Genomic DNA, 8,528 nt, shown 5'->3' with positions numbered 1-8,528 from the left:
AAAATAACTCAACCTTACTTAAGCAGGACGTAGTATCGTTACGCCCTGAGTAGTTGAATGCCAAAAATCGTTGGATGTATAGCAGAGCTGGATTGTGAATGTGCCATGCTTTTGTTGTTCGAGAGTCAAATTGTATCCCTGCCATGTCTGTAAGTGCTTCATAGGCTATGTCAGCATCAAAATCCTGCGGGAACTTACACAAAGGCATTAGAAAATCATAATTTGTGACATCCATCATGAACCCTATAAAAAAATTAAAATCAACCAACATCATTCTAAAATATTGACCTAACAACCTTTTGAGCAAAGACTATCGATCGAAGGAACTAGGTCGTGACCTTGAATGCTAGCATCTTGTAGACCGACCAACTCATTCCGTACCAAGTAATCAAAAATTAAATGCACGATTGATGTTTTCTTTGGATGTATTAGAAGAGAGACATTAGAACCGCTATACTAGGTTGAGACATAACTGACCCCCCATCTCTGGTTAGGGGAGTTGAACCATGGCTTGCCTAGAAGCCTTGTTGCTACCACGAAAGAAATACTCGCTAGGAATCGTAGACATCTGCCTAGCCGATCAACCTTTCCTTCGATTGAATTCATCCTTGATGATATAAAGCTTCGTCGTACTTCATAACTTCTGAAGGTAAAAGGCAAATCCTGTGTTGGGATTTGCGTATGCTTGAATCAACAACCAAAAGAGTTTGCCAAGAGGGGTTGAATCAGTTTTTGTGTTGAGGAAGTAAGGAGATTGAAAGATAGAAAATTTGCACATCGATTTATAGTGGTTCAACTTCTCAACCAAGTCTACATCCACTACTTTAGCTCCTCACCAAGGATTTTTTAACAAATTCACTAATTTGTTCTTTCTTTTTGAGGACAAAGAGTAACCTTTACAACTCCCTAGCTTTTGACAGGCTCAGCTAGAACCAATCCCTATCTTTTCACTTGGCTAAGATAGAATCAACCATTTTACAAAAGGATAAAAAGAAGTAAACAAATAAACCTCTCTAGGGTATGTGTTTACAAGAATTAAGCTCACAAGAACAAAATATTTACATGAGAATAGAAAACTAAGAATGAAACTCTTATCTTGTGTTTGATTGCTTGAATAGGTGTTCTCTACCTTCTTCAAGTGTCTTGAACTTGTATTTATAGGTTGGAATAAATTTGAAGTCATATATAGCCGTTGGGGATATTTTGGAGCCGTTGTGGATTCATTTTCTGCAAAATAAGGTTGCCTAATACATGAAGTATTGGTACTCCAATATGGGTTATCGGTACTACCTTTGTTAGTTGGGATTTGCAGAAGCTCGAATCGACAACCGAAAGAGTTTTGCAAGAGGGGTTGAATCAATTTTTGTGTTTAGGGAGTAAAGAGATTGAAAGATAGAAAATTTGTACAGCGATTTATAGTAGTTCGACTTCTCAACCAAGTCTGCATCCACTACCTTAGCTCATCACCAAGGATTTTCTAACAAATTCACTAATTTGTTCTTTATTTTTTAGGACAAAGAGTAACCTTTACAACTCCCTAGCTTTTGACGTGCTCAGCTAGAACCAATCCCTATATTTTCACTTGGCTAAGATAAAACCAACCCTTTTACAAAAGGATAAAAAGAAGTAAACAAATAAACCTTTCTAAGATAGGTGTTTACAAGAATTAAGCTCACAAGAACAAAATATTTACAAGAGAATGGAAAACTAAGAATGAAAAACTCTTCTCTTGTGTTTGATTGCTTGGATAGGTGTTCTCTACCTTCTTCAAATGTCTTGAACTTGTATTTATAGGTTGGAATGAGTTTGAAGTCGTATCTAGCCGTTGGGATGTTTTAGAGCCTTGGGGATTTATTTTCTATAAAATAAGGTTGCCTAATATATGAAGTATCGATACTTTAATATGGGGGTATCGGTACTACCTTTGTTAATTTCAAATTAACTAGCCGTTGGAGCCTTGTAGTATCGATACTGTCCAAGGAGTATCAATACTACTTTTCACTATGGTATTGATACCATGCATTATATCGGTACCATTTATGATTCTGGAATTTGAGCCTTCATGGTAGTATCAATATTACCAATTTGGTATCGCTACTACTCTTGCCTATAGTATCGATACTACAAGAACAATATCGGTACCGTTCATGTGGTATCGATACTGCAAGGAACAATATCGATACTACTTTGTACAAAAATCATTTTTGTGCTCATTTCCAATTTAAAATGGACTTTGAATTATTTTTGAAAACTTTGAATAAATTCAATTCAAGTCCAAAAATATTTTGCCATAAATCGTTATATCAAAACATAGTTCAACAATCGCCCCCTTTTGATATAACAAAACATTTGAAAAATCGTTTTTGGCAAAACTCCCCCTTAATAAAATGTTTAATGAAAAAGATATCAATTGTTACAAATTGTTGGAAAATATATGAAAATGTTCAGCTCTCCCTTTTTCATTAAGAAATTAAATTTTTCAAACCAATATTTCTCCCCCTTTTTGTTATATAAAAAATAATTCATCTTTAAAAGTTCAAAAAATAACTTTGGAGAGTAAGTGGTAAAATTGACATTTAAAATTCATTTGAAAAATCAAAGCTCCCCTCAAAAAGTGCATTCCAAACAAAAATTAACATTTGACACTTAAACAAAATTGAATTTCAACAAAGAATAAAAACATGTTAGTAGCACATGAAATTCAATATGTCTAAGTCTAAAATACTTTATGCAATATCAATTGTTGAAACTAAGTACATATGCATAAAACTTTCAAAATGTCATGCATTTGAAAAATTTGATATCAATTGTTAGAGATATATCTTTGCTTTTAAAAACACATGCATAAATATTTAAATTTAGGTCAAAAATTAAAATTTATAAAATCAAAACATTTGAAAAGTTGATATCAATTGTTAGAGAGATATCATTTGTATTTAAAACCAATTTTGACCAAAATTCAGTATATTGAACGAAAAATTATGAAAAATTATTAAAAATTTAAAATGTTCATCATAAAACATTTTTCAACATACATGAGATTTAAAACAATGCATAATCATTTAAAATAAAAACTCATGCATGCATAATTAAAATGTGCACCCAAATAACCAAAATAAAAACATTAAGCTTAGAGGTTACCCATTCCTTTTTCAAGTGTGGCTAGAGCATCTCGATATCTTCATTTTCATCACAATTGCTCCCACACAACTACAAGAGACATTTAAGTAGATTTCGGTATCCAAATTGCTTTGGATCCTTGGACGTTAGTTTCAATGCCCCTTGTTCCTTTGGGAACCCATACTTGTATAATTTTGAAAGATTTTCTTTTCTTTATAGGATAAGCATGTTCCAAATTACCATAAAAATGATAATGTGAGCATTTTTCCATTTTTAAACATAATGAGTTACTTTTAGAAATTAATTCTTTTTCTTTTGTTAAACTTTCAAGCTTAACTTTTAAATCAAAATTTTCTTTTTCTAAATCATTGATTTTGATTTTTGAAAGCTCTAAATCATTTTGCAAAATTTCATTTTGATTTTCAAAATCAACTTTTGCTTTCAAAACCAAATTATTTTCAATTTTAAGTTTTGAAATTAATTTCTTATATTTGGAATTCATGGTCTCAAATCTCAAACACAACTCATTATAAGCATTTTGTAACTCATCAAAAGTATATGAATTAAATTCATTTGAGTTAGAAGATACCTCGAAATCTTCTTCGATGGCCATGAGGCATAGGTTGGCTACTTCATCATCATCATTGGAGTCATCTTCATCACTCCAAGCTGCTTCAAATGCCTTCTTTTTAGATGATCCCTTATTTCTTAGAAGGAGATAATCATACTTGACATGCCCCGTTCTTTGACATTCAAAGCACACCGGGGGACTCTTCTTTTTGGTTGATTCATGCTTCACTTCCTTGGAAGACATGCATATCTTGAACTCTTTGAAGAGCTTGGCCATCTCTTCTTCTTCATCATTGTCTTCATCCACCTCTTCACTTGAATCTTGATAGCTCTCATTGGTGGACTTGAAGGTAATGCATACCTCATTCTTCTTCTTCTTTTTTCTTCTCTTCATATTCTTCATCTTCCTTCACCATCAACTCATGAGTGAGAAGATAACCAATTAGCTCATCGAGAGTGAGAGACGTTAGGTCTCTAACTTCGATAATAGCCGTCTTCTTCGATTGCCTAGACTTTGGAATAGAGTAGATCATATTCCTCACAAGCTTCTCATTAGGGATTACTTCTCCAAATCCCTTGAGACCGTTGACAATCACAGAAAATCTATATGTCATACCTTTGATGTCTTCATCGGGTTTCATCTTGAAATTCTCAGAGCTATGATTGAGAAGACTTATTTTTGTTTCCCTCTCTTCATCGGTTCCTTCATGAGTGACTTGGAGCTTATCCCATATCTCTTTGGCATTGGAACAAGAGGACACTCTTCCATATTCATCTGGGCCTAATGCACAAAAGAGAATGTGCATAGCCTTAGCATTGAGCTGAAACTTTTTATTCTCTCCATTACTCCAATCGTCCATCTCACCAGGTGGTGTGAAGTAACCCTTCATGATTGAGTTTCAAGCTCCTAGATCGTTGGATTGAATGAATAAAATCATCATATTCTTCCAATAGACATAATTTTCTTCTTTGAAGTATGGTGGCTTATTGACCGGTTGTGAATCTTCAATGTAATAAGCACTGGAGGTTGAAGCCATCTCTTTGTCGGTTGCATCAGGAATCGGTAGAGCTTCTTCAAGGATCGTCTCAAGGTGGTTAAACCTTCTAATGAGTCAAGCTCTGATACCAATTGTTGGTATTTACGAAAGCTCGAATCGACAACTGAAAGAGTTTGCCAAGAGGGGTTGAATCAGTTTTTGTGTTTAAAGAGTAATGAGATTGAAAGATAGAAAATTTGCACAATGATTTATAGTGGTTTAACTTCTCAACCAAGTCTACATCCACTACCTTAGCTCCTCACAAATGATTTTCTAACAAATTCACTAATTTGTTCTTTCTTTTTGAGGACAAAGAGTAACCTTTACAACTCCCTAGCTTTTGACGGGCTCAGCTAGAACCAATCCCTATCTTTTCACTTGGCTAAGATAAAATCAACCCTTTTATAAAATGATAAAAAGAACTAAATAAATAAACCTCTCTAAGGTATGTGTTTACAAGAATTAAACTCACAAGAATAAAATATTTACAAGAGAATATAAAATTAAGAATGAAAAACTCTTTTCTTGTGTTTGATTGGTTAGATAGGTGTTCTCTACCTTCTTCAAGTGTCTTGAACTTGTATTTATAGGTTGAAATGAGTTTGAAGTCGTATCTAGTTGTTGGGGATGTTTTAGAGCTGTTGGGGATTCATTTTCTACAAAATAAGGGTGTCTAATACATGAAGTATCGGTACTCCAATATGGGGTATCGATACTACCTTTGTTAATTTCAAATTAACTAGTCGTTTCTAGTCGTTGGAGCCTTGTAGTATCGATACTGTCCAAGGAGTATCGATACTACTTTGCACTATGGTATCGATACCATGCATTGTATCGATACCATTTCATGATTCTGGAATTTGAGCCTTCATGGTAGTATCGATACTACCAAGTTGGTATCAGTACTACTCTTGCCTATAGTATCGATAGTACAAGAATAATATCGGTACCGTTCATGTGGTATCGATACTGCAAGGAACAATATCGATACTACTTTGTACAAAAATCATTTTTGTGCTCAAGTCTAATTTAAAATGGACTTTGAATTATTTTTGAAAACTTTGAATAAATTCAATTCAAGTCCAAAAATATTGTCATAAATTGTTATATCAAAACATAATTCAACATCCTGTTTCAAATAGTCCTTCTTGGGATTAAGACAAGGCATTGAGCCATCATTTTCGGGTACTATTGCCATGCCTTGAGTTTTATCCTAACGATACGATTTCGTGTGAATTTAAAAGTCGTGTAAAACTCAAAGATTAGTTCGTAATAAATGTTACATCGGATATGAGAGTACGGAGTCCAGCCAATGGCATCGAAATAGTGTGCGACAACATCGCTCAAATGCAAAATATCAAGTGTACGTGATCGGATATATTTGCATACCTGAAATCGTTGATGGTGAATGTTGTTGAATCGTAACGCTTTGTCACCATTGAAATCGAGATATCTTTGTATCACCTCCTCAACCAGAACTGAGTATGTTCGACCACAGTGATTGCGCTCGTCGAAGGGGTCGAACATGTCATCCCCCACGTCATCAGATTCATCCAAATATAAGGGCGAGTGAGGAGCATGTTACTGCCCAAAAAAATGGATAAAATGAAGAGGAGTGCTTGAGCGCTTGTGATGGCTTCAGGCTCAACTACGGTGGAACACCGGATTGAAATGAAAAATCGTTTCATAAGTCTTCAAAATAGTCGAACACGGGGTGCCACATCATCAAAGGCTCGATATTGATAGGCTCAGAGTTAACTTCAGGTTGATCGGCAGTGGCAAAATACGCGACATACAACAATGCAACATCCGACATCGATTGAGAGTGAGATGTCGATGGTGTCGTATAAAAAGTTCAAGTAGCCGATAATGAAGCATGGTTTAGTTGTGCTCTTGATGGTCCAACAACGCTTTGCGGTGGCACAAAAAATTCAGTGGAATCATGATCGACAGTGGCAGACAGTAACGGCTCATGCACGTTAATCAGTTCCAGAGTAGGTGAACGAGTGAGTAGAAGTGATGCGCGATGTCCACCACGTCACGCAGCAGGGGAACGGGGCGGTGATGGTTATGACAGTTAAGAGTTTGAGCCACCTGTAACCTCCACCACGAGTGACTTAGCAAACCACCAGCGTCCTCCACCGAGAGTGATGGGCGGTCGAGACGAGTTTCCACTTTGATTCATTGTTCGAACCATTTTGAAAAGCAAATGTTACATGAGAAAGAATATAGAAAAGAGTAGGGGAACTAACCTTTGAACAACGATGACGATCAGTGGTAGAGCAAAAGTGGAGCAATGACCGTGATGAACGATCGGTCGAAGCTCGAGTTAGGAAGGTTGCGTGATCGAGTATGAAAATGAAATAGTTTTTTTTTTGCTTTTGTGGTTTCACGTGAGAAATAAAAGAGAACTGTTTAAAAATATATTTTTAATTGGGTCAAAGGATAAAGTCAGGTCGAGTTTGAAAATTGAAAAGTGATAAGGGAAGGAGTTTGAAAGTGATAGGAGAGGTTGGGCGGCTGAAAGAAAATAAAAGTGTAGGATATTGGATTTTAGGGGGAAACCATGTGGGGTAGGCGACAAAGAAATGAGATATGGGTGGGGTTCAGTTATGGTGCGTCAGCCTCATGAATGGGTGTTAATGTGCACCCAATTAAATGAAACGGTGAGTTTCATTATATTGGGTAAAAATTCAACCCTTTGCCCGATTTTATATGCTTCATTTATGCGTGAACTTGGCTACTCCAAGTTACAAAATTTGGTTGTTGCCGAGCGTATTTGTCATGCCCCAGGTTCAACTTTTATCGATTATTTACTATCGGTTTGGATGACTCTCGACTTTTGCTTGTTTAAAATTCAAGATCGAATAACGAGGTACCTACAAAAATCAAAAATCAAAAATTAAAAACGAACAAAATTAAAGTTGAAAATAAAAATAAAATTTTAAATAAATTAAAATGAATATGGGTTGCCTCCCATAAAGCGTTGTTTTTAACTTCGTTACCTTAACAACCTATTTCAGACTACAAGTTCCGCGAAAAACATTTTCACTTCATTCATTTCTTCCAACTAAGAAACTCCTTATAAGAAATTTGAATATTCTTGTAATACCCCGAATCCTGGGTCAATAGTTTTGGTCAAACCAAAGCCCGTAAGTAGAGCCCATTAGATTTCTTAGAATAGTTCATAAGAGTATTGGGCTTAAGTTTGGCCCAAAGGATAATCCATGCGGTGAAATTAAAATGGGTTTGAAAAGAGAATGACCTAAAGTGTAGTTTACCTATTTTGTTGAAGCTAGAATATTTTCCCTCTCATTTTATTTCATTTCACGTAAACCAAACCCCCATATTATCTTACAAAACCATCTTTTTGTTCATTCCATTAGTTTTCATTTCTTATTCCTTTCAAAAGCCAAGTTTTAAGCATTCAAAGCTTAGTTTGTTGTAGCCAAGGTAAGAATGTTTCTCTCTATTTTTCAAACTTTGCTTTAAGCTCCATTTTGTAAGTTTTAGAATTAGTTTTCAAAATGGGTTTTATGGAGGTTTAAGGGGATCCTTGAATCCAAACTTTGTTTTAGTGTATTCAAGTTACCTAGAGCACATTTGCCTTTAATCCAAGAGCTTAGTTGGTCTAGTAAACCCTTTTTTACCCTTATTTAGTAAAGAATGTGGGGGGAAACTCAAAATCAGGATGGAAAGAGAAGTTGACCCTTGGTTAACTTGAGAGAGTTTCTAGCAAGCAAGAAGCAAGGTAACACACTCTCAACATTTTCATACTCCTAGTGGTTATTAGAAATAAGT

This window comes from Hibiscus syriacus, unplaced genomic scaffold (genome assembly GCF_006381635.1).
Source record: "Hibiscus syriacus cultivar Baekdansim isolate YM2019G1 unplaced genomic scaffold, ASM638163v2 tig00112428_pilon, whole genome shotgun sequence".
Classification (NCBI taxonomy): Eukaryota; Viridiplantae; Streptophyta; class Magnoliopsida; order Malvales; family Malvaceae; genus Hibiscus; species Hibiscus syriacus.
This window is presented reverse-complemented; position numbering follows the sequence as displayed.